The 27,435-nt window shown below is 39.4% G+C and overlaps 1 long non-coding RNA gene across 2 annotated transcripts in view; it reads right to left on the reverse strand.

Moving 5' to 3' along the window:
• LOC126962110 (uncharacterized) overlaps positions 1-20,459 on the reverse strand; it is a 67,662-nt gene extending 47,203 nt beyond the window's left edge. For both annotated transcript variants that reach the window (XR_007728594.1, XR_007728595.1), the window contains exons 1-2: positions 20,190-20,459; positions 19,472-19,513 (exon numbers count right to left, since the gene is read on the reverse strand). This is a non-coding gene — a long non-coding RNA (uncharacterized LOC126962110). The remainder of the gene's footprint in view (positions 1-19,471; positions 19,514-20,189) is intronic.
• Positions 20,460-27,435: the final 6,976 nt, after the last annotated feature.

Genomic DNA, 27,435 nt, shown 5'->3' on the forward strand with positions numbered 1-27,435 from the left:
GGCCTTTGTTAGATGAGGTCAATCCATTACTGGATTTCACTTTACACAACAGTATACTAATAACTGACTATATTTCTGTAAGTTTTCTTGGATAATATCAAATTCTAATGTGAAGTTTCACAAAACTTAACTATGTATTAATCCACCAAAAAAAAAGTATCAATTCCAAAAAGTAGAATTAATACAGAAGACATATTCTGATGAAAATGTGACTAAAAAGAAATATGTAAAAGGACCAAAGAACCCAAATAATCTTTGGGTCAAATAAGAAACTGAAACTGAAACTTCAAAGTATCCAGAAAATCACTTGTAACAAAAATTCTATATATCATGAGCTCTGGGATAAAACTAAAGCAATGCTCAGAATAAAACTAACATCCAATTGAAAATGTCTAAGAACAAGAAACCAAACAAAAGCAGGAGGAAAGAAATAAGACAAAAGCAGTAAAAATGAATTATAAAAGAGAAAAAGAAAAAAACTAATACCTACCTACACATGCAATACAACTAAACAAGAGAAAATAAAATACAGTTTAAACATTGGGAAGGAGGAGGTAAAATTACACTATTTGCAGAATCAATGTATACCTGGAAATGCAAGGTAATCAACTGAAAAACAATCACACACAATAAGCAAATTTAGTAAATTAGCTGGCTACACAATTAAAATAGCTCTCACATATACAAACAACCAGTTAGATTTAATGCAAGATATACTCAATTATAATGGCCACCAAAATAAGATATAATGTCTAGCAATAAATATAAGACATGCACAAGATCTACAGAAAGAAAACTTTAAAATACTTATGACACAAAAGAAAGTTGCACAAGGCATACGATGTACTTTTACAGAAAGTGTAAACTTTATAAAGATGTCAATTGTCTTTAATCTATAAATTTAACACAATCTAACAAAGTAATTTTTTAAAATGACCTAAATAAGCAAAAATAACTAGGAAAAAAATTTTAAAGAATAATGAATATAGAAAAGCCTCATGACATTTTAAAATATATTATAAATCTATAAAAAATAAAACACAATGGTACTGGCAAATGAGCTGACAGACAATTCTGTGAAACAGAATAGAAATTCCCAAAATAAACACATTTAGAATTTATGATATAATAAAGGTTGTATCTTAAATTAGTAGAGGAAAACAAATATTACCCAATAAATTGAGTTAGGTCAACTGGGTAGCCACCTAGAAAAACAAATTTAGATTCCACACCTCAAAAAATTTAAGTTTTAGACTGGGCACAGTGGCTTATGCTTGTAATCCCAGCATTTTAGGAGGCTGAGGTGGGAGCATTGTTTGAGGCCAGGAGTTCGAGACCAGCCTGGGCAATATAGCGAGACTCTCGTATCTGTTAAAAATACAAAATTAGCCAGGTGTAGTGGTACTTGTCTGTAGTTCTAGCTACTATGGAGACTGAGGTGGGAGGATCACTTGAATCCAGGAGTTCAAGACAAGCTTGAGCAACACAGTGAGATCCTACCCCTACAAAAGATTTAAAAATTAGCCAAGCATGATGGTGCATACCTGTAATCCCAACTACTAGGGAGGCTGAGGTGGGATGATTGCTTGAGCCCAGGAGTTGGAAATTACAGTGAGCTATGATCTCACCATTGCACTCCAGCCTGGGCAACAGGGTGAGACCTCGTCTCTTAAAACAAAATTAAATAAATGAATAAAACATTTAAATTCTGACCAAAAAGAAACTATGGAAGAATTATTTTATAACCTCAAAGGCAGAATGTGCAAGAATACAAATGCAGGCTGGGCATAGTGGCTGCCTGTAATCCCAGCACATTGGGAGGCCGAGGTGGGTGGATCACCTGAGGTCAGGAGTTCGAGACCAGCCTGGCGAACATGGTGAAACCCCGTCTCTACTAATACAAAAACTAGCTGGACATAGTGACACGCGCCTGTGATCCCAGCTACTCAAGGCAGGAGAATCACTCGAAAGGATTACTTTTACAACTGAGAAAATATATTTTTTAGGGAAAAAAGCTTCTTAGATCAAAAGGTAGACTGACTTCATTATATCTTAGAGCAGGTTCTAGATAAAAGCCTTAGTAGGTATTTGTGCAGATTTTTTTTTTTTTCAGTTTTAAAAAAATCCAGAGGTTCAAGTATTAAAGACCTCATTCCACGAGAACCTTCTAACTCTTGATATACAACAAAATTTGGGCCTTCCCTGGCTCAAGCAGAAAGAAGCCTACAAAGGAACCTATAAAGATGCAAGGAACCTACAAAAATGACCTGGTCTAAGGCCACTTCCTTGTAGACTCAGAAAAATCTGTCTGGCAGATAACCTTTTCCCCTCTGTCGTCCTGTTCTATGAGGATCTCTCACGGCTGCATGAATTACCAGTGACACTCAGCATCAGTGCCCCTCCCTACTATTGGTCCTGAAGAAGTGAGCTTTCTTTTGAAAATTCAAATTTATTGAGGTATAATTTACACACAATAAAATGCACATACTCAGTAACTTTTGACACCTATGCAACCACCACCACAACGAAGATACAGAACATTTCCACTACCCTAAAAGGATTATTTGTGCCCCTCCCACTCCATCCTCCCTGTATCCAAGCCCCTGGCCCCGGCAACCACTGAGAGAAGCACCCATGAGATGAGGATTTATCAACATGAAATAAGTCTGCCTTTCCTACAGTTTCAAACAAATGGAATTATACACGATGTTCTCTTTTGAGTGTGGCTTCTTTCATTTGGCAGGCTGTTTTTAAGGTTTATCCATGTTGTTTTTATTGCTGAGTACAATACTATTTTGTTTGTACTCAGCTGTGAACAAAACCAAACTACATCATATTAGAAATTCATGATAAGTGGTATTTGGGCTCATTAGTCACTTCATTCACCCATACGTCTTTCCAGTGATTCACTTTTCCCTCATCCAACAAATACTGTTCTAGTATTGCCTGTTATGCATCAGGTAATGAGTTAGCCATTGGTTAAATGTAAGCTGCACACTTGGTTCTGGGATCATGTACCTAATTTTGATTAGGTAAAAAGATTTTTGATTAGGTAAAAAGATTTTTGATTAGGTAAAAAGATTATTTTGTGTAATATTCAATAGTAGCCCTACTTATCTATGGGAATGTGAAACCTGTGTGGGGTAGTGTTAAACTTACATGCCTGGGCACCCAGTGTCTCGGTGTTCTTTGTAGACTTTGTGAATAGTCTATTTTTTCCATCATAAGAATGAGGTAAGATGGCGCAGCCAAGATAGTATGTCCATGTTCAAGACAAGAAGAGCTAAGAAACATCTGTCACTGTTATCAGAAAAGCAAAATCTTCCCAGAAGCCTCCAGCAGATTTCCTCTTATGACTCATCCACCAGAACTGGGTCACATAACCATCCACATCTACAAGAAGGCCAATGAGGGTCTTGCAAAATGAAATAAGATGGTCATGACTGACACATATGAATCATGACTCACAGACTGAGGCTGGCAATTGCTATCCCAAGCAAAATTGAGGTTTCAATAACAAGAAAGATGGAAGAAATACATACAGGGTAGGCAATATGGATGCTGTGTCTACCATGACTTCTGACGATGTCTGCAGGGAGCCTCAGGATGACTCTGGCACAGACAGGGCAATGTGAGTAATAAAGTGGAGAATGGAAAAAGAATTCCACTAGATGGGTACAACCTTCCCTAGCCCATACTAAATAAGATCTTTGGAGACTTCCAAAAATATCATACACAATTGGGACGTTTACTTTGTTAACAAATGGATTCGTGCTCATAAAATCATAATTATGAACTTTCTCCCACTAATTATAAGACAAGATAAAGACAGAGAACATTTGCAGTCCCTGCCAAAAGGCACTCTCAAGCTCCAAAGCTTGAGTAAAGCACAGTTTCTAAGGAGAAGCCAGAGTCATATCATCTTCCTTCAGCCTTATTCCCTATCGTGCTCCCTCACCTCACATGTATGCTCCTCGAGACAGGGAAATTCGATCATGATTCTACTCTAGGTTCCAGGGGGCTGATAAATGTCACCCTTTTCTTCTCCCCAAAAAGGGAGAAAAGTCAGAATCAATGCACAGATAAAAATGAGAATAAGGCAGATGAAGACCAAAGTATCAGCTTTAGAACTAATAAAACCTACCTCAAAGGACATGCCTTAGATGTGTTATCTCAGTGCGTGACCTAATAGATACTTTACCACAGAATTCAGTATTCTCAACCAGACACAGGCAGGGCAGGACAACTGTAGGCCTTCCCTACCAGAATAGGCTTACTGTGATAAACTTCCTGCATGTATGAGTGAACCAGACATGCCTCCGATCTGCCAATGTGAAGATCAGAAGGGGAGAGAAGCCAAACATGCCCATGTCCTTATCCTCAACTCACAGATCATATAAAGTCTCCCTGCTACCCTGAGGAGGGGGAGTGGCTGAAAGTGTTCCTCACTCCTCTTTCTCCCTACGGACTGGAGTAGAAACTCCTACCCTCTGTGGAAACAGGAGAAACTAACAGTTCCTCTAACACTTCTGTTTACAAATACCCTAAAACTGTTTGGTCACTAAGTTTGGATCTTTTTTTAAGGAATAAATAGGGCACCAATAAGAACATTAAATGTAAAGGTGACTCTGGAAAGTTCATCTAAAAAGTAAGATCTCACAGCCCCCTCATTAGCTAAGTAGTAGAGACTTCATTCATGCTAACCTATATACATAAAGAATATATTATTTGGATGAGGTAAAATGCTAGTTTGAATGACAGAGACAGTCAGCTATCTGAAGAATTAAAATGCAGGGAGGGCCGGGCACGGTGGCTCAAGCCTGTAATCCCAGCACTTTGGGAGGCTGAGACGGGCGGATCACGAGGTCAGGAGATCGAGACCATCCTGGCTAACGCGGTGAAACCCCGTCTCTACTAAAAAAAAATACAAAAAACTAGCCGGGCGAGGTGGCGGGTGCCTGTAGTCCCAGCTACTCGGGAGGCTGAGGCAGGAGAATGGTGCAAACCCGGGAGTCGGAGCTTGCAGTGAGCTGAGATCCAGCCACTGCACTCCAGCCTGGGCGACAGAGCGAGACTCCGTCTCAAAAAAAAAAAAAAATGCAGGGAGATTTGGGGGAGGGGTGTTAAAGAAAGCCATTGCTAGAATCTTTCAGTGGTACAGTATATAAGTTTATTTCAGGATCTGGGCTCCTTGTTTAGAGTGAGCCTCTAGCTCATGGCACTAGTCTTCATATATGTTACAAATTGATTTTGTTTGACCAATCCAGTATGAACAGTTTATTTGTAGCACCGAGGAAAGAAGTTCATTATTGTTATACATGATATGAGTCTACAGAACAGTGAATCTTAAATGCCAGTGTGCGTTAATCAAAGAGCTAATTAATGCAGATTCCTAACACCCTACCCCAACTTCATAAGGTAAGTCTGGGGCAGGGCCTATGAATCTGCATTTTTAATAGTTACCCTGGGAAATTCTGATTCAGATTTGGGGAGGTCCATATTTTAAGAACCATTGCTATAGAGATGAGGTGAACTTTCATCAACTCCAAAACAGCTCTAGTTTCTTCTATTAGTAGCCAATCTATGCTCCTTTAACCTTCTTTGTCAAATATATTGTTAAATGCTATCTGACAAAAGAATTACTTCTTAATGAGCCTATTAGGTCAGTAGCTTTCTAACTCTGTGGTCCACTGGTAGAATATGAAGCAGCTTTCTCATTAATCATCCCCCTACTTTTGGTGTGTACTGTTCTAATCAAAGAGCTTTGAAGACAATAAAGGTATTACAGAAGATTCAGTTTGCCTACCCTAGCATCCATTTCTCCTTTTTTCCTTTGAACAGAAGCTTGATTTGTCATGTCCCCTTTCCCCCCACATCAACATTGCAAGCTCAACCCGCCCTCAATTACAGGGAGATGACTTAGAAGGCTAATAGTTATTCATTTTCTTTGCCAGTGCTTGGTTCAGAAACTGGCACATGAGGCCAGGTGCGTTAGCTCATGCCTATAATCCCAGCGTTTTGGGAAGCCAAGTTGGGAGTATCAGTTGAGGAAAGCAGTTCAAGACCAGTCTGGTCAACATAGCAAGACCTTGTCTCTACACGCAAAATTTTCTTTTTTAATTAGCCAGGCATAGTGGCTCATGCCAGTATTCCCAGCTACCTGCTTGGGCCCAGGAGTTTGAGATCACAGTGAGCTATAATCATGCCACTGCACTCCAGCCTGGGCAACTGAGTGAGACCTTGTCTCTAAAAGCAAAAAAGGAAATGGGCACATGTTTAGAATCTGGCCAATAGGACACACTGGGGAACTCCGCTGGGAGGATTCTAGAAGTTTTCTAATACTGTGAGCAAATGCTGCCAGCTCTGGATGTGATGCCTGGAACTGCTGCAGCTGTCTTGCAACGGCTTGATGTTGAAGTCATAATTACATAATTTCACCCACCAATTGCAACATAAAATATGATGGAGAGTTGCAAAGAACCTGTGCCCTTGATGACATTACTGTGCCAGTGAATAAAGGCAATCACATCTCAAAGCCTACCCTATAGCTGGAATTCCTGTCATCAATGAGTTAATTTTACTATTTAATCTTCTTGGAGTCTGGATTTGTTACTTGCTGCCAAAAGCATTATAACTGATACAGACATCTTTGTATCATGTTCTGTATTCTTCTCCAATATGGCTAGATTTGTGTACATTTCATTGTGCCCTCCTCAAAATGCTATCTTTTGGATTTCTGAATATTCTCAGATTTTTTTACACATGTGCATAAATACAGACACACGCAGACACACACACATACACAGACACCCCTCTTTACTTAAGGTTAAGATGTTTATACTTCCCATGTCTTTTGAGGAAATGTGTTACATTAGTGGCTCCTGTTCCTACAGCTGCTAGTGCTCTTAAGGTTGTGAATGCTACTGAACCATGATTTTTGAAGCAAAAAATAAGATTTTAGCTAATTATACCTACCCACCTGGGTGCTGTAATTTATGAATGTCCTACACCAATTAATATGAAGAAGCTGCGCATCTTAGAAATTCAGCCATATGTATAGAGATAGTAAGTATTCTTGTTATTCAAAGCATGCTGGTGGCACTCAAGTGAGAAACTCAGTAAACCCTACTATTACAGAAAACGCACTTAGAAAGACAAACACCCTCTTCCAGCAATTTTACAGGTCTTTAAGTGTCACATCTAAATCTGCATTTGAATGAGTTGGGTACGGTTATAAAATGAATGTCAGTAAGGGAATCATGTCGAATACTGACAAAAGACTGTTCCATTAGCCCATCTAAACAAGCTAAATAATCTCAACCCTGGTTATAAAAATTGCTTTTAAAATCACAGAGGTACTTTTTAGTTTGAGGATTGATTCTCAAGGGTCCAAGACTCAATTTTCTCAAAAGTAAGGCTTAGTAATTCATATTCAATGGATGTAATAGGCTTCAAGGAGGGACTGGCTTGTGCGTCAGTGTACAGTCTTCCATGACTCTTTAAAAAAGTAGGTATACTTTTGTGCCCTTGCCCCAACTTGCAACAACTCTGAAGGGCCATCCCAGCTCCGGAGTGCCCTTACAGGATCTCCTGACATCTTTGTTGTGACTGCATCACAGCTCAACTAACTCCTTCTTTTGCCTAATTCTGCTTCCTTTACTCCCTCACTCACATTACACTCAAGAATCATCCCCATTAAGGCACCTATAGCCAAATCACTGTCTCACAGTCTCTTTCACAGCAACCTCAACCTACAACACTTTTCCTTAACCCGGAGAGTTGGAGGCCTGCCCCGCCTCTCTTAAGTCAACCCCTTTCCTCTAAACCTTCATGACAGCAGAATGGGGGTTGAGACTTCGATACACCATGTTTTTTAGTTTCTGATTCTTATTGTACAACAGAATCCTTCTCTAGGCACTTTTGAAGATTGTGTAGAGGGGAGTGGACTGACTGCCCCTTGTCCTGCGGTATATGGGAAGAATATATTTAGGCTCTTCCCAAATAAAAAGAAGAAACTTTGCTGCAGTGACCAATTAGATCTATGGTTTGGTAAAATTCTACTTGGAAATTATGAATTGATTTATTTGCTTAACATTTGTCTCTGCTCTCAACCAATTCAATGAGAATCCCTGAATTAATATTTAAAAAGGCTTTAGAACTAAGAATGTTTTGAATGAGTAATAAATACATATAGTAATTTTCAAAAGGTAAAAAAATATACTTCTATACATACACACACACATACACACACTTTTTTAAACTAGTAATTCTTGTTTCAATACCAAAAGAAACCGTCAAATTGTTTCTGCTAAAATACTAGCAAACAATTATATACAGTCTAATCTAATACTCATATTCAAAACCAATGACCAAGTATTAAATACGATCAATGTCTTAAATTTCCATCCCCACTACCTGGGTCCTAGTTACCATTATCTCATGCTTGGATGACTGGTTTTATATCTACTCTGCCCCACTCTAATCCTTGCTCCAATCGCAGCCAAGGAGATCTTCTCAAAATTCGAATCTGGTCTCAAGTGTCATCTCCTCCTCCTTCTCTCCCCTCCGACCACCGGCCTTTCTTCTAGTACCTATATTTGAACGTTCTTTCCTATCACAGGTCCTTTGCATATATTAGCCCTTTTATCAGGGGCACACATTCCTTCCCTCTTCATTTGTTAACATTTACTCATGTCTTCAGATTTCTGCTTCAGCATCACTTTAGGGAGACTTCCCTAATCTAAGACAGTCAAATTCTCTTGTTATAGACTTCTTATATTTACATTTTTATATTATCTGGTTACTGGTGGTCTATAGAAACTTGTGCTTTTTCCTAACACCTGTTACATTTGCATTTTTGTATTTGTGATTATCTGGCTACTGATGATCTATAACACTAAACCATCAGCTTTATGGGCAAGGGTTTTACCTGCTTTTACTCACCATTTACAAGCCCTCTGTTGGAGTAGATGCTCAATATGTATTCACTGGGTGAAAACATTGGCAAATGTTTTATCTCCTACAAAATAGCCCCCAAAGCAACATGAATTTCACCATCTTTTTCCCCTAGTTGTTTCCAGTGATCGAAAGAACCCCAATAACAAATCTTTGGCTAGAAGATTCTTTTTTAAAATATCTGTTACATGAGGAAGATGGGGCTGGATCTTCTTAGCACCCACCCATTTTGGAAGAGGGTTGTAAAGCATAGACAGCATAAAGGGATAGTGCCCAGAATGCAGATACTCTATTACTTGTAACCACAAGATATCAACACCAGGACCATTTCCTTCTCTTGACACTAAAAATAACTTCATCAAACGGGGAATTACTCAACTTCTCATCTGCACCCCTTCTCTGAAGTTGGTATCCCATCCATCATTTGAACCCTGGTACATGCTAGAACCCTATTCAAGCTACTCTCAAGTAAAGATACCAGCTCTTATCATTCCATTTTCTCCTTTTCATGGATGGGTTAAGTCTCTTTCCTGAATTGTATTCTTATGACACCAATCAAAGCATATGGGAGTAGGGGTTGGAGGGAGAAGGGGAAAAGCAGATTGTTCACAAATGTTAGGTTTAAAGAACTTCTTTATTCTTAATGCCTTGAAGAAAATTTCCAATGGTAGCAAAATCTTTTTCTGGGAAAAACTGTTTTCATTTTCACTTTCCATGGGCTTTTAAAAAATACTTAAGCCTCTTGGGGCAGTTTCAAAAAATATTTTTATAAAAGTTCTGGCCGGGCGCAGTGGCTCATACCTGTAATCCCAGCACTTTGAGAGGCTGAGGCGGGTGGATTACCTGACATCAGGAGTTCAAGACCAGCCTGGGCAACATGGTGAAACCCCGTCTCTACTAAAAATACAAAAATTAACTGGGCGTGATGGCACGTGCCTATAATCCCAGCTACTTGGGAGGCTGAGGCAGCAGAATTGTTTGAGCCTGGGAGGCGGAGGTTGCAGTGAGCCAAGACTGTGCCACTGCACTCCAGCCTGGGTGACAGAGCGAGACTCCATCCCAAAAAACTTTCTGCGAAGATAAATTAGAGGCCCTGAAGCAAGATTCACAGTGATATGCATGTATTTAACACTGTGTGAGAGGCTTGAAAATGTATGCCACATTTTCAGTGTATGTTTAGGAGTGTATTTTTCTGAAGAAACAGTCCCAATATTGCTTCAGATTCTCAGTCTCTAGTACTTAATATACTGCCTGGCATGTAATAAATGCTTTATAAACACACAAACAAAAGGATGAGAGAATGAATGAAGGCAAAGCCCTGAAGACATTCAAAGGAATGACCACAGAAGTAAATTATCTAACACCAGGAAACATTGGTGTCAGTGAAGTCCAAGGAAAAGAAGATTTCAAGAAGAAAGTGGATAAACTGTCACATGTTGAGCAGAGGTCAAGTCAGACAAGGTCTGAGAAATACCCAGTGGATTTAGAAATGAAGTGGTAGTTGGTGACCTTTAAAACTGCTAATTTCAGTTGAGGTAAAATATTGCAGTTGGTTGAAGAATAAATAGGAAGTTCAAGGAAAGAAACAGTGAGTACAGATAACTTTTTCTTTTTTTTTTTTATTTTTAATTTTTTTTTGAGACGGAGTCTCGCTCTGTCGCCCAGGCTGGAGTGCAGTGGCCGGGTCTCAGCTCACTGCAAGCTCCGCCTCCCGGGTTCACGCCATTCTCCTGCCTCAGCCTCCCGTGTAGCTGGAACTACAGGCGCCCGCCACCGCGCCCGGCTAATTTTTTGTATTTTTTAGTAGAGACGGGGTTTCACTGGGTTAGCCAGGATGGTCTCGATCTCCTGACCTCATGATCCGCCCGTCTCGGCCTCCCAAAGTGCTGGGATTACAGGCTTGAGCCACCGCGCCCGGCCAGATAACTTTTTCATGAACACTTGTCTGTGATAGAGAGGTATGAAACAGAAGAGAGAAGGGCAAACTGGCATAGGATGGTTTTATTTTTTTCTTCTAAGATAGAAAAGATGTGAGAAAGGCTAAATGCAAGTGGGAAGCAGCCATAGCTAAGTAAAACGAGAAAAATTCTAAAGAGTAGGAATGAATGGGAAGAGATCCAGAGCCTCAGACCGGAAGAGGATCACCTTTTCCACTGTGCAAGAAGGAAAGGACAAAAAAAAAAAAAAAAAAAGACAAAAAAAATGGGTTATCAATGAAGTAAGTTTGAAGATGTGGTCACACTAATTTGCTAAAGTTTCCATCTTATGTTTTCTATTTTCTCTGAGAAAATGGGAGGTAAAATAACCTGCTGAGAATGAAAGGGTAGGAGATCTAGTGAGCACACAGGAAAGGGTCTAAGGTCAGCAGAAGTTTAAAACAGCTCCTGTGGAGAATGGGAAACAGAAGAATTGCCAGGCAAAGTCATGAACATAAATGTCATAGTACTAGTTTTCACCAATGTGTGATTTTTCTCTAAGAAGTCTTTTGAGCAGAAAGGGGTTTCTAAGAAAAATCCCTGCCACCAGAGGCTACCTTATCTCTTGTGAGTGAGAATTAAGTCAAGTGACTTAAATTCAGGTTCAAAATTGTGGTGGAAATACATTTATGTGAGTATCACATGCAGAAATTATGGTGAATCTGAAATTAAGGTAGGAAGTTATTGGTATTATTTTAAATATCTAGAAAATAAAAGTTTGCCTCTTTAAGGGACTAAGAATGGTGACAGGAAAGTTTTTTTGTACAGGGAAATGAAAACCATTGTCGAGGCCAGCACAGTGGCTAATGCCTGTAATCCCAGCACTTTGGGAGGCTGAGGCAGGCGGATCACCTGAAAACAGGAGTTCGAGACTAGCCTGGGCAATGTGGTGAAACCCCGTCTCTACCAAAAATACAAAAATTAGCACAATGTGGTGGTGCACACCTGTGGCCCCAGCTACTCAGGAGGCTGAGGCAGGAGAATCGCTTGAACATGGGAGGTGGAGGTTGCAATTAGCCAAGATCATGCCATTGCACTCCAGCCAGGGCAACAGAGCCAGACCCTGTCTCAAAAACAAACAAACAAATAAAAAAAACCATTGTCAAAGCAAATCCCTAAATTAAGTACAGTCATTATGCACTACATAACAATGTTTCAGTCAACAATGAACAGTATATGCACTGCTGGTCCCATAAGATTAAAATGGAGCTGCACTATATAGGTGTATTAAAAAACAAAAACAACTTTCATATTGTATTTTTACTGTACCCTTTCTATGTTTAGATATATTTAGAAATGCAAATATTTACTATTGTGCTACAACTGTCTCCAGTATTTAGCACAGTAACATGCTGCACAGGGTTGTAGCTTAGGAGCAACAGGCTATAACATGTAATCTAGGTGTGTAGTAGGCTACACCAGCTATGTGTGTGTTAATAAGCATGATGGTGAATTCGCCTAATGACACATTTCTCAGAACATATTCCCACAGTCAAGTGATGCATGACGGTACTTAGAGAGTCCCACAGGTGACCTAATAACTGAAGCAATCAGCTCTCAAAAGCTTTACCCTGTCACTTCACAATGTCAGCATCAACAAATCCAGAACAAAAGGAAGGACATCTAGAGATAGAAATCCAGAGCAAAGACTAGTTAGAGTGGTTTTCTCAAAACAGATAGAGATGGAAGGCAACAAGAGGGTGCATGATCCCCAGCACATCTCTCCAGGCCAGCTGAGCCAAGCCTCAGAGAGGGCAATGGAGGTCCTCAGCCCATCAGCCATGACATACATATACATGACATAATCACTCAGACTCACCTAAAATTAAAAACAAGAAACAAACAAACAAATGGAGGACTCTCTCATGCCTATTCTACCAATTTTAAGTCAGTTCAGTCTCTAATGTTCAGTAGGTCATCAGGCAAAGGTGACATCACACTCAATCTCCAAACTGATGCCTATTCTCTTTAGCTTTTTTTCTTCCTCTGGCTACAGACACCCAGAAGCAGCTGGTGACATTAAATACCTCATCACTGTTACTTCCCTCGTTATCTGTTTTCTGGCTTGGCTGGAGACCTACCAAGAGGGTTGGTTACAGAGCCAAGGTTTAAGATGAGTGCTTTCAACACTCTCCACCTAGCAAAACCTACTCTGTCTTGAAAACAGTACAGCAGTCCAAGTGTGGAAGCAGAGAAGAGAGCTGCTTTGAAACACAGTCTAAATAAGTGGTTAAATGCACATTTTCTAAGGGCAAACTTCTATGGTTTATATCCTACTGACAGTAGACAGAAATTGAGCTTTATTTTCCTCATGCACAAAATGGAGATAACAGCGCCATTGAGAATATTAAAGGAGACAATCCAGGTAAACTTAAAAGACTGGAATACAATAAGCACTCAATATGTGTTAGCTATTACCATAATATCTGACCTAGGGTTGTGTTTTACTGGGTAGGTCTAACAGGGAAAAGGGTGTAAGACTGTAATGGTTGAAGTGATGGGAAGTAAAATGTAAAAGCTGACTGGGAGAGAAAACAGCACAGCCAAAGGATTGGAGTTCTTGAAGCTGAAGTACAGATGCACTGGAAGTCATTCAGCTAAAAAGCTGGATAAATGAGCAGAGAGCAGAAGAGATTTTTAAGTTTTTAAGCGTGTAGCTGCTGATATAAATAATTATAAGATTCAGAGACTGGGTGGCTTCGTGAAAAGGTAAAAGGTCACTAAATTTGAGGTCAAGCAGTTGAGAACCAGGATGTTGGTTTAGTTAACCACATGGAATTTGAAGTGACCATCATAAAGGTGGGACTTGGGGAGAAGAGAGTAACTATAAGCCAGGTGCCAAAGTCTTCACAGAATGAAGGAAATGAATGAGAATGGCAGGGACAGGAAACTCAGAAAATAATAGTCATATTGTATGAGCACAGCTAAAGAAGGATGCCAACTGCTCTTCCCAATTCCAACTGATGCTAGCTGGTGGGAAAAGACCATAGACCCAAAGCTGCTTGCAATGCTTAAGAGAGTATAACGACAGTACAGCAAACTGACCTATCCAAAATGTTACTGTTCCTGCTGAGAAACACAGCCATCAAACTGTTTAGAGCGCCTTCTCAAAGCAGCCTGGCTATTCCGGGTGTCATGGTATCTCTGAAGCCCTTTCGAAGGATCATTTGTGTCCTCTCTCTACCCCCGCACATATGTCCACCACAGTATGGCGCATACTTTATGTATTTTTTTATTGATTGAACGATTGGAGACAAGGTCTCACTCTGTCACAAGGCTGGAATGCAGTGGCATAATCACAGCTCACTGAAGCCTTGACCTCCTAAGCTCAAGCGATCTTCCCACCTCAGCCTCCTGAATAGCCAGGACTACAGGTGCAAACCACCATACCTGGCTAATGTTTTCTTATTTTTTGCAGTGATGGGATCCCTATGTTGTTCACAGTGGTCTTGAACTCCTGGCCTCAAGCAATCCTCCTGTCTCAGCCTCACAAAGTACTAGGATTATAGGCATAAGCCACGACATTTGGCCACATGAATATATTTAAATGTCACTCTCCCATAGGTACTTCCAGGGCTGAGGCAAGATATAGTCATCTTTTAATGCCTATCTCTTAATGCTGTGCAAGCACTTCATAAATGTTATAAAAGAGTTCTCGCAGTCACCAAATCAGGGAACAGAGCATAAAAAGAATACTCTCCTATGAAGATGGGTCATGAAGCATTTAAGCTTTGACTATAAAGAATGATTTTTTTCTGGGTGGGCGTGGTGGCTCATGTCTGTAATCCCAGCACTTTGGGAGGCTTGGCGGGGGGGTGGGGTGGATCACTTGAAGTCAGGAGTTCGAGACCAGCCTGGTCAACATTGTTAAATTCTGTCTCTACTGAAGAAAAATACAAAAATTAGCTGGGCGTGGTGACGGGTGCCTGTAATCCCCTCTACCTGGGAGGCTGAGGAAGGAGAATTGCTTGAACCTGGGAGGCGGAGGTTACAGTGAGCAGAGACTGCAACACTGCACTCCAGCCTGGGCAAGAGTGAGATCAGGCCTCAAAAAAAAAGAGAAGGGAAGGGGAGGGCAGGAGAGGGGAAGGAAGGGGAGGGGAGGGGAAGAAAAGAAAAGAAAAAAGAAAAGAAAAATGATTTTCCAATAAAGATTAGAAAGGAGGTATGATATTTTTTCACCAACTGGTAGGATAACATTTTTAAACACTCCCAATGAGAAATCATGGCTGACACCTAAAAGGAAAAACTCAGGATTTGGAAAATAAATTTGTTAGTTAACTTGGAAAATCCTTTAACCAGTACACTAAATGAAAAACAATGATGTCTTAAATTAGCAAAATCCATTTGTATTCCTTATTTAAAAGTTTAAAAATTTTAAACTTTTTAAAAATTTACTTGTTTAAAAGTTTAAAATTTTTAAACTTTTTAAAAATTTACTTACCCTAGAGTTTACATGAGATGCTTATAAATTCATCTTTGCTGTAGGTAAGTAATGAGAAGGTTTTAGAATTTTGTTTCTGGTCCTCCTTTCAAGTGTCCCATGTCTTTCTGTGTTATTCTTTTGAGTCACAGAATATCTCCAAATGTCAAATGTTCAAATTCATCCGTATTTGATATAAATTCTTGAAGATGCAGAAAAAGTAGGGAAAACAAAGTGAATATATCTTATGATTTCAGCCTAGGTGAATTCACATTTTGTTGGGGTGGGGGGTTTACTGTTACTCATTTACAGGAAAACAGAAAGATGGAGAAAAACGGTGTGGAAATAATAAAAATTTTAAAGGAAAACAATTTTCAGGGTAATACAAAGCAATCCTTAGGTACTTAAAAAATTATTCAAAGAAACTATTTGCTCCAAATGTAGTGATATCACTTCTCCTTCAGTTCTTCAAACTTGAAGGTCTTTGATTAATAAGCATAAACTTCTGTGAAAACTTCATAAAATGAATTACTTTTTTGGACTAATAATATAATTTTTTGTAGGCCCTTGGCTTTATTCTCCTTTGGGTTTGGGGAACTCAGTAAAGTATACATTACAAAGTCTGTGCAAGGAAGTAAGTACTAACAGAAGTGAATACTATTCCCTCATTACTGCACAGGCATAACTAAAGAATAAAAACTGTGTTTTCTGTAAAAAAAGGGCTCTGAGAAAAGGAAATTCATAGTGAAAATTCCAAGATGTTCATGGTTAATGTTCACTCAGTAATGAAGTGCTATCACATGGTACAGAGTTTTATTTTAGTAGCAGGAATTTTTGTAATTACGTAAATGACTTTACTCCTGTATCTGGTCTTTAAAAATTGAATATACAGGCATATATTCTTTACAGAATTATGTAAGTAAAATTATAGCCATAATCACATTTAACAATTGAAATGATTTTTAACATCTGGATTATTAATATAAAATAATTTCCTGTATCTCATGTTTAGTTAAAACACTGTGTTATTTGAGGGTAAAAATTTTTTTTGTTAATTTTCCCAAATCCCTTCCAGATGATATGTCACACACTGGCTTTTCTGGCCACAGCACAATACTCAGCTGATTATCTACAGAAAACAGTCTACAACTCTATAATTATTCCTGTGCCACCTTCCTGGTTCTAACTGAAAGTACAGACTATCAGACAGCCATACTTATGGTTGGAATAATTTCTCCTGTTACATTATTCTCACACTTGCCCACCCCAAAACTTGAACACTTTTCTGCCCATTGACATAATTTCAATACATCTTCCAATTGTAGTTTATTATTCATAACTCAGAAATATTCAACATTATTTGGAATAATATTTGGGAAAGACAGTATGCCTAATCACCTCCAGAATACTCACAAAAATTAAATAAGCTATCAACATTTTTTGAACTTTTCTTACAATGAAGATTGCTAAAAATTAAATAATGTTCCTATACTTTGGCCAGTTTAAAAATAAATCAGATTTCTTGTTGGAAAGTCTATATGCCAACACTTCAATTTTTACTATACTTCTTCAATGAACAAAATATACCCCATACTTGATGACAACCAACAATAACAAGCAGAAGAAAAGATATCTGGAAAGAAAGACAGTTTGTAACAGTGAACTTTTGAATGCAAAAAATTTCAGTGCAACATATTTTTGCACTATTAATACTATTGCAGTCATGTGCTGCATGACATTTCACTGATGGTCCCATAAAGTTATAATATTTTTACTGTACCCTTTCTACGTCTAGACATGTTTACATATGCAAATACCATTGTGTTACAACCGCCTATGGTATCCAGTACAGTAATATGCTATACAGGTTTGTAACCTAGGAGCAATAGGCCATACCATACAGGTATGTAGTAGGCCGTACCATGTAGATTTATGTAAGTACATGCATAATAACAAGCTCACTCAACACATTTCTCAGAATGTATCTCTGTCATTAAGCGATGCGTGACTGTGTATTTTATGTCTAATTCAAGCCAAATACAATTTTTTAATGTTGTATTTGTAATGTGAAATGAAGACGTGGTGGGGCACTGTGGCTCATGCCTGTAATCCTATAACTTTGGGAAACTGAGGTAGGCAGATCACTTGAGCCCAGAAGTTCAACACCAGCCTGGGAGAAATGGTAAGACCCTGTCTCTACCAAAAAATTAAAAAATTACCCGGTGTGGTGGTGTGTGCCCGTAGTCCTAGCTACTTGGGAGGCTGAAGTGGGAGGATCACTTGAGCCTTGGAGGCAGAGGCTGCAGTAAGCCAAGATTACATCACTGCACTCCAGCCTGAGCAACAGAGTGAGATTCTGTCTCAAAGAAAAAAGAAATGAAGTCTTGTTTACTTCATTGAGTAAATGTTCACTGAAAACTCACTATGTGCCAAGCATGTTCTCAGTATGGGGGATTCACAGGTGATAAAGACAAACATGGTTCCTATTTTTCCATTATTATGAAGACTAAATTTTTTAAAAATTTATTTTGCAGATGTGATCAAATGAAATCTATGCTTTATCTTGAATCATTTACATTTAAAAATACTTAATCCTGCAATAAAATGTTAAAAAGTCACAGATGTTACAGAGTTAGGGTTGAAAATGAGCTCATCAATTCCAAGATGCACATTATTTTACATTTTGACATCTCTAAAATCAGTCACATCTTACAATGTGACCAGACTAGACAGCAATGGAGATGGAGTTGGCACTGCCTATATGTGCATCAAAACTTCAAAACTCAGAATGAGCACAAGGGGCTTGGAAGAAAATCTCAGGTTCAATAGTAAAGGCACCATTGTAAGGATTTTTTTTTTTTTTTTTTTTTTTTTTTTGAGTAGAGATGAGATATTGCTATGCTGACTGACCAGGCTGGTCTCAAACTCCTGGCCTCAAGCAATCCTCCCATCTGGGCCTCCCAAAGTGGTGGGATTACAGGCGTGAGGCACCACACCCAGCCTTAAGGATTTTTGATGATTCAAGGTTCAATAAAACATAACAGTTGAAAGTTTTCATTTATTATAGGTGAGGAAAATGAAATTTAGAGTGGTCACATGACTTGCCCTAATTCACAAAGCTGGAGAGGTAGAATAGAGTCCAGGTCGGTTTTCTACAGTCATTCACTCTTCTACCAGTGTACAGTTACATGGAGGAAAAGGGGTGTCATACAAAATAAGTAGGTAAGAAGATGGCTCTAGTTTTGTAACCATAAGCAAGGAACTTAATCCGTCCTTGCCTCAGTTTCTCCATCTATTAAAACAGGGATTTAACAAACCTAACTCACAGTACTGTTGTAAGCATTAAATAAGATATGTCTGGCAATTGTCACAAAGATTGGCATATGTTAAGTACTCCATAAATGTCAATTATTTGAGATCAGACTTTACATTTATTATACACTAAGTCAAGCCCACATATAGTTGTTTGTCTAAAGCACTAGAAAACTAAATAAACTGGTCAAATGTTTGAAGTGATAAATACAACGAAAATTTCCACCTTAACAATGTTTTGTCCAGGTACTGTGCCAAGAACCCAGTAGACCTACCTGCAAGAAACCAAACAAAAAGCAAGATTCCACGCTGGCATGATGATCAAATTACGTACTTCAATATGTGTGAATGCATTTATAAGCACAATCTCAATACATAAACAGGGAGCAAAATATTTAATGTATAAACAGATCATTTCTTTTTGCTTTATTTAAAATACTATATCAGAATCACCCGAGGAACTTGATAAAATTTTTTTAAAAAACTATTATAACTACGTATATTAAGCCTGGTTAAAACCACAAGTTTTAGAGGTTTAAGCCTTACTAGCTCAGCTCTTCTAATTTTGAGAGTTTCAGTGAAAATCTAAATTATAACACAGTATGTGGAGTAAACTTGCTTTAAATATTAGCTTCTACATTGTTTCTATAAAAATAGTAATCTTCTGTCTTTTAATATCAACTCATCACATATTAAATATTTCAGTTAAATCAAAATTTCAGTTGAAATCTTCAATCTAAAAAATACACAGTTATGCGCTTAAAAAGTAATTTTAACCACTAGGAAATGTTAATGATTAACTCACATTTGTTTCTGTTTCACTCCATGACAAAACCTACAGGACACCCTGCAGAGAGGAAAACTCACATTAATATATCCAGAATTTTATTTTCAGAAGCTTCTGGTAATGAAAACTTTATTATGAGGTGTCTTCATGTTACCACCGCGCAGTAGCAAAGTTAAAATATTCTAAAGATTAGTCTATTTTCTCATACTGGTTTTTTTTTCTAATGCTTTTGCTAACATGTTGTCTAAATTTAAACCTTAAAACGATCACATGACCCAATATGCGAACTCTGCCTATTAATTCTAAAACTTTTAATAACAGTTTGCTTATGTTTGAGACTTAAAAAAAAAACAAAACAACATACTGCACTATGCCCATCCTAGATACTTTCTAGGATCAAAGTCTATCTGGAGCAGGGCAGGCTGTGGTTGAGGGTGGTTGGGTCAGCAGGGAAGAGCCTTATGATCAGCTCTGAGCGCCTCCACGGTGAGGAGCACCCAGAATTAAGAGAGACCAGGCACCAAAGGGTGGGGTAACTCAAGGTTCCATTTAGAAGACTCCAGCCTCGGCAGCCCGTGACTCCTCGACGAGCCCCACCTCTCTAGGTTCCAGTATCCGGCCCGCCCCTTCCTCCCAGGCTACCACGGTATGGCCCGCCGAGCTCCCGGGCCGCGGGAAGTGACGGAAACAAAAACTTGGTACACAAAGAAGGGCTGGGTCAGAAGTGAGGCCCCACCCTGCCAAGAAAGACGAGTTTTCTAGAAAAACTTAGCGGCAAGTTAACGGGAAGCGCGACAACAGAGTTCTTAGGATTGTGGGGGGCACCCTGCCGCCAGAAAATCTCATCCTTTGTCCTTTGAGAGGCCTCCTTGAAGCCGAAGGCTCTAAGTGCCCCTGGGCAACCTTTAACCCGATCTCCATTTCGGGCCCTCACTGATGGCAGCCATGACAGTTGCATCGGAAATATCGAATAGCAGCGGCCAGAGTCTCCCGGAAGTGACGCAACGCGGAGGGATCCGCGTTCGGCCGAGGGAGACCGAAGTGAACTGGTTCCCGGAAGCGGCTGCAGCTGGGCAGCTGGTGGCGGGGCGGAGGTTGGGGAGAGAGGTTGTGGGTCTTACAACCAACCCCAACGCGTTTTACGTGTCGGGCGGGCATTGTGCTGAACACCTGATTGGCAAGCCATTTAATCCCTGCCTTACTACAATCCCAGCAGTCAGGAATTTATTACTTCCATTTTACATATGGGGAAACTAAGGCTAAGAGAGGGCGAGTAAATTTGTCCGAGATCGTATAGCTGGTACTTGGTGGACGTGGTGTAACTCAGACACCACATTCTCTGTGGTGACTCCCTTTTGTAAAACCAGAGCTGCTGGCCCTTGGCATCCTGGTAAGCTCCTTTAAGTTAGGCACTCTGTGGCCCAGAGAGGGGCCAACCTGTAGCCAGTGTGCTCTTTATGGTGAACACAAGGCCGAACGGTGTGCCTGGGTCCCCTTGGCTGAACCTCAGATTTCACTTGGTCTCTGACACCTCACCTTTGCAGCACTCTCCCTGTGTTTGCAGCGCTGGTTACCTGAGGAAACTGTCAATGATTGCTAGGCTCTGGGGAGCATTTTAACTCTGATTAGGCCCTTTTAAATCCAGGACTAAGACAGTTGGAGGCCTCTATCATCAGATACTCTTGCTGGCCTTAACAGGGCGCCAAGGATCATAATCTTGGACTTTCCACCAGATAAAGTGTTTGTTTGGCTTCTGTTTCTTTAGAATATGACTGAAAACCAATCTATTGTTTAATTTTCTTTCTGCGTTAACCAGTACTCAAAGTGTGAATAGCCACTAAGGCTATGTTTTTGTAAAAACAAATTATGCATAGAAAAAACACAGGAAATACATCAAAATTAACAGTGATAGTGTTTGAATAGTGGGTGATTTTTTTCTCTCTGCTTTCTCGGTTGCATATCTGCTATAATACCTTTTTAAAATAGAAAAATAAGCAAACTGGCTATGGTAAAAACATTTTTAATTGCCTGCCGTTGTAATGAAGGCAAAGGCATGTTGTCATATTTTGACAAATGACTGTCCTTGATACAAATCACATAGGGAAATCCTGTTTGACTAGAAAAGCATTGGATTTTTGTGAGTCGGTGTATTCTCAAAATTTTTAATGTTTTGTTTTGGTTCTATAATCCTCACAGGAAAAGTAAAAAAGCAAATTGATGTTTTTCACACACTTTCGTATGAGAATATGCCACAACCAAAAGTCATATCTAAAACAAAGTTTCAGAGGGCATGGAATGTGGGGCCTTTGGGTACTTAAAATGCTGGAGAACAAGTATAAAAAGCTATTTTTATTCTGGCTGCTTTGGGGTACAGTTTTAAGCAATTTATTTCAGACTGCCAAAGAAAGCTTCATTCTTTATGTACATACTCTGCTTCCCACTATTGCTTATTAGTGACTTCTAAAGCAGTGACAAAACAAGAAAAAGAAGATAGAAGGGAAAAATGAGAAGTGATCACGGGAAGAAGAAAATGTGGAGGAACAAAGACACATGGTGATATTGGGGTTGGAGTTACTTTGGAACTCCAGGGTGGCATGTAACAGCCTTCTTATCCAAGTCCTGGCACAGGCCTGGTTACCTACTAAAAGGTAAGTTAGCATCTATGATGTTCCCGCTCACATACTCAGCACCCACAGTGATAACTCTTACTAAAAATTCATCTTGATGCTCATTCAAATTAGACATATATTTTAACAAAAATGGAGTGGTTGAACAAAAAGAAATGTAAAGTAAAATCTCATCACTTTTCCTGTTTTTTTCTCTTACCATGTCATTCATTCATCCTGTGGTTAGTAGCATAACTATAAACTGGAAGTTTTGCCTGCATTATTATAAAGCAACAACTATGAAACACCAAAGTGAGGTGCTGACAAGATGCATATTTTCCAAAGAAATGTCTTTACGTTAGTCTGACTTTGATGAGAAGTTGTTGTGATGGGATTAAATGTGCAACAATTTTATTAGAGGAAACGCCTGTGAGAGAGAATGGGAGGGAGCCAAGCAAGGCTGGGAGAGGATGCAAGTCTGAAACTAAGTGAAGGAGAAAGGGAGAGAAGGGTGGTGGAAGTTTCCTAGACTGCCAAATAGTCTAAGCAAGATTTAGAAAGGCTATTGGAAATTCTCAAGCCAAAATCACCTGCCAGAGGAGTCCTTCTTTCGGGAACCAGCCTGCATTATTATCTGTGCTGCTCTCAGTCACCGGCTGGAGCAACCCATGGGTGAAAATGTGGCCAGGGAATTCAGAGTGCAGCAAGCATCTGGGGCCCTTGATCGGTTTTGCTCCCTGTATTGGCAGCCACTGTCCAAGAACTGATTTTGCCACTCCTGGACCTTTCACCAGTTTCATGGGTTAAAAGATGTTGAAAGAGATGAGTTTATGAGGTGAAGTTTTGGGGAGAGCCATTGTTATGCTTCCCCACTCACCTTCAAGTCTAGTGAAGGGAGCTTCAATAGCAATACTCAGAGAACTTGATATGCATTCCCTGCGTTTTGAGAGTTACAGTAGTATTGTGAGTCACATCTGGGAAACCCCAGGGGCAGGAGAGACGGGCCAGTGAGAATTTTGGCATAGGAGTGAAGGAGAGTTGCTATGTTGGGATCGATAGTCACTGCCATAGTTTGTCAAGGCAAATGATGCCTGAGTGTTTCTTGTGCAGCAGATGTGGGCCACATGAAAAAAAGAGGAAGTTTGCCTGAGACTTTTTTGACTCTTGTGTATGGAGAGAATCTGTATGGTATGGATTATTAGAGAAACCATAGCTGCAGATGGAGCAATAGCTGGAGGAATAGAATGCATTGCCTATCTAGAGTGACCAACTTGTCCAGTGTGCCTTGGACTTTCCCTGCTTTAGTACCAAAAGTCCCAAGTCTCAGGAATCCATGTTTGATCATGCTACATGTCATAGGAGTTGCGGCATCCAACAAACCTAAAAATCATCTGTTGAGAGTGGGTCAAGTTTAAGTTTCAAGCAGGTCTAGAGTGTAAACCCAGTTTATGACCATGCCAGTGTTAAAGTAGATTTTATCAGAGGATAATTGGAAAATGATGCTAAAGGAAAAACTTCTTCACACTGTTTTTTTGGATCAGTCTTTTGACACAGCCAAAATACCATAGACTGAATGGCTTACACGCAGAGATTTATTTTCTCATCATTCTGGAAGTTCAAAGTCCAAAATCAAGGTTTTGACCAATTTGCTTTCTGGTGAGGGGCATTCTTCCTGGGTTGCAGCTGGCTGCCTTCTCACAATATCCTCATATGGCCTTTCCCCGGTACATACTCAAGATGAGGAGGCATGGGAGAGAAACAGAACTTTCTGGTGTATCTTCTTATAAGACACTAATTCTGTCAGATCAGGGATCCACCCTTATGACCTCATTTCATCTTAATTACTTCCTTAGAGGCCCCATCTCCAAATATAGCCACAGTGGGGGTTAGGGCTTTAACATATGAATTTGAAGGGCACACAAACATTCAATCCATCACAGAGTGTGACTCTGCAACACAGAGATACCTTTTTGGGGGAAGGGGGGTCATGAGAACATTAGGTCTGTGTTTATGTCTCACACTCTTAAGGAGGAGTTGTGCTATGGTGACTTTGCAGCCCTGTATCTTTATGAACAAATGTAAATATGATCTCTAGAGATCGTTTGTGACACTTTTAGAGCTTTTTAGACATTAATCTTGTCAAGGAAAGTTGGATACCCAGAGGACCCTGTTATTTTTGCATTCTGCAAAGCAGAAGATATCACACACTAATATTCACACTACTGAACTCATGAGGAAACCCACAACGGACTCTGTGTACATAGTGATCAGGACTTGGTCTAAGCCCTGGGGCTTGTATTTAGCTACAGGGACTTAGTAAACAGTGGAACTGTTCTGATAAGAGATATGGTTCTGCTTCTATTTATGAAATTTGATTTTTTTTAAAGTTAACACAGGATTGGTTAATCAGGGAGTATATCCTCTTACATCTTTCTTACAAATATGAACTCAAGTAGTTGTAGGACTCCAGCTTAAAAGGCCAGTATGTTAAGAATGAATTGCTGTTAAACAAAACAAAACAAAAGACAGACATAGATTTGAGCCTCCTTTAGCATCCACTTGATCCTTCCAGAAGGCATAGCTGTTTTTTTAATTCCTTAAGGGGTATAATAGTTGGAAGTATGTTCAGCTATGATGAAGTAATATAAATTTCCAAAATAAATTTATTTAAACATGACATAAACTAATTTTTTTCTTTTAAGAAGTCTAGATGAAATCAATTTAGAGTTAGTACAGTTATTCATGGTGTGAGGATTCCAGGCTCCTATCTTGTTGCTCCACTATCTGTGGTGTCCATTTTCCAAGGTCATTTCATGATCTAAGATGGCTGGTAGAGCTGTAGCCATTCCAGTGAACAGGAAAGACTAGGGGATTCAAAGAAAAGCACAGTTGTTTCATTTAAGGATGGTTCCCAAGTGTTACACACAAGCTTCTGCAAGACATGTGGAAAGGGTAGTATTTTATTTTCTGGTAAGCCAGTGCCCAGCTGAAAAATTAGTTTTTATTACTCTATAACAAGGGTCAGCAAATGATGGCCAATTGGTCAGTTGCCTGTATTTGTAAATAAAATATTGGAACACAGTCATGCCCATTTTACCTGTCGTCCATGTCTACATGTTCTTTTAAACTATTTTATTGACATAATTCACATTATACAATTCACCCACTTAAAGTGTAAAATTCAGTGGCTATTAGCGTTCACAGAATTATGCATCTATCACCACAATCAATTCTAAAACATTTCCATTGTCCTGAGAAATGCCACAACCTTTAGGTATCTCTCCAGTCCCCCATATCCACCACCCCAATCTTTCTGTCTCTATAGATTTGTCTACTTTGGACTTTTCATGTAAGTGGAATCATACAATAATATGGGTCTTTTGTGACTGGCTTCTTTCACTTAGCATAATGTTCTCAAGATTCATCCATATTGTAGCATGTATCAGTACTCCATTTCTTTCTGTGGCCAAATATTCCATTATATGGATATACCACAGGGTGTTTATTCATTCATCAGTTGATGGGCATTTGGGTTGTCTCTTTCTTTTAGCTATTGTGAATAATGCTTCTATAAACATTCATGTACACATTTTTTTGTGGACCTATGTTTTCATTTCTCTTGGGTATATTCCGAGGAGTAAAATTACTGGGTCTTATGGTAAATGTATGTTTAACCTCTTTTTTTTTTTTTTTTTTTTTTTTTTGAGACAGAGTCTCAAATGTCTGTCCATTGATGCAAAAGAACTCATGGTATTAATTTAAATGCCACATACTTGTTCTTTAGAAATCATTTCCCTCCTCCTTTAGAAATCACTTCTTCCTTCACCTAGGACAAATCACAGATAACTGCACAGGCTCTGTAAATGGTTCTAAGAAGTCTTCAGTGATGACCCTAAGAGCGTATTTGGCTCCCCTCTGGTAGATTAAATGCTACCTGTCCTGAAGAAGGCCCCCTGAGTATTAGTCTTTTTCTCCTACCGTGAGTGACATACTGTAAAAGCATTAGGCATCCAGATGTTCTACTTCTCATTGCTTTTCTAAATGTTTTATTGAGATATACCTTCTACTATAAGATGACTCATTGTTAGGCATTATTTATCAAGCAGCTATGCCAGTTATCAACTGATTGCCTCTCAGCCCCAAATTTGCCTTTTGCCTCATCAGTAAAAATGGACCTGGGTTCTTGAAATATTTCTCCTTAGCCAGTGGGCATGATGTTAATCTTCTTAAGAACTGGGAGCTGGAGAGACATTGTAGGAGGAGGAATTTTTCCTTCCTGGTCCTAGTGGCTTTTATTCTCTATTACTTGACCTCTATTCTCTATTGCTTTTATTTTCTATAGCTTGGCCTGTGTAGTTTTCTCCGGTATGAGGTACCTAAAGGAGGCAGATTTCTCTAGTGGCTACTGTGTCAATTTCTAGACTTGGGTGACAGAGGCATAGCCAGGAGAATGGCATGAATTTGTGCCTTCCCAGGTCACTGCCCTCTTTGCCCACTCCTCAGACCCACAATGTGTACATGCCCGGAGCCCTGTAAGCTGGCTGTGAGGAGCCCTGCAAGCAACCCTAACCCTGGCTCTAGTGAGCCAACCACCCAAGCTTTGCCTATGCAGCTGCTCAGAGCTGCCCTTGTCCAAGCCACACACAGAAGCACTAGTTTCCTGTAGCTCCCAGTTCCAGGAGCATCCACAGTGGTGCTCTGTCTTGTTCTGTGCACTTGACTTCCTGCCTAACACCCACCTACCAGTTTGAGCTTGCCTGTACCCTCTGGCTTACCCAACAACTAGGCATAAATACATCTTTGCAACTTTGCATCTTCCAATTCATGAACATTGTATATTTCTCCATTTATTTCATTGTTCTTTGGTGTCTTTTACTGAAGTATTATAGTTTTCTCTACAAATATTTTACTTATTGTTTAAACATCTATTCCTAGTATTTCACATTTTAATGCTATAATAAATGGCATCATCTTTAAGTTTTTAATTTTTGACTGCTTGGAATGCAACAAATGTGTATATGTTGATTTTGTATATCCAGCAACTTTGCTAAACTTTCATGTTAATTTTAATCATCTATATGTAGGTTCTGTTTAATTTTCTATATCCCAAATTGTATCATATGTGAATTCTTCTTTTCTAATCTTTATGGTTTCATTTATTTTTCTTGTTTTATGTACCAGTGAAGACACAAAATATAATGTTGAAAAGAAATGGTGTTAATGTCTGCCGGGCATAGTGGCTCATGCCTATAATCCCAGCACTTTGGGAGGCCAAGGCGGGCAGATCCCAAGGTCAGGAGTTCGAGACCACCCTGGCCAATATAGTGAAACCCAGTCACTATAAAAATACAAAAAAAAAATTTAGCGGGGTGTGGT

Source organism: Macaca thibetana, chromosome 9 (genome assembly GCF_024542745.1).
Source record: "Macaca thibetana thibetana isolate TM-01 chromosome 9, ASM2454274v1, whole genome shotgun sequence".
Taxonomy (NCBI): Eukaryota; Metazoa; Chordata; class Mammalia; order Primates; family Cercopithecidae; genus Macaca; species Macaca thibetana.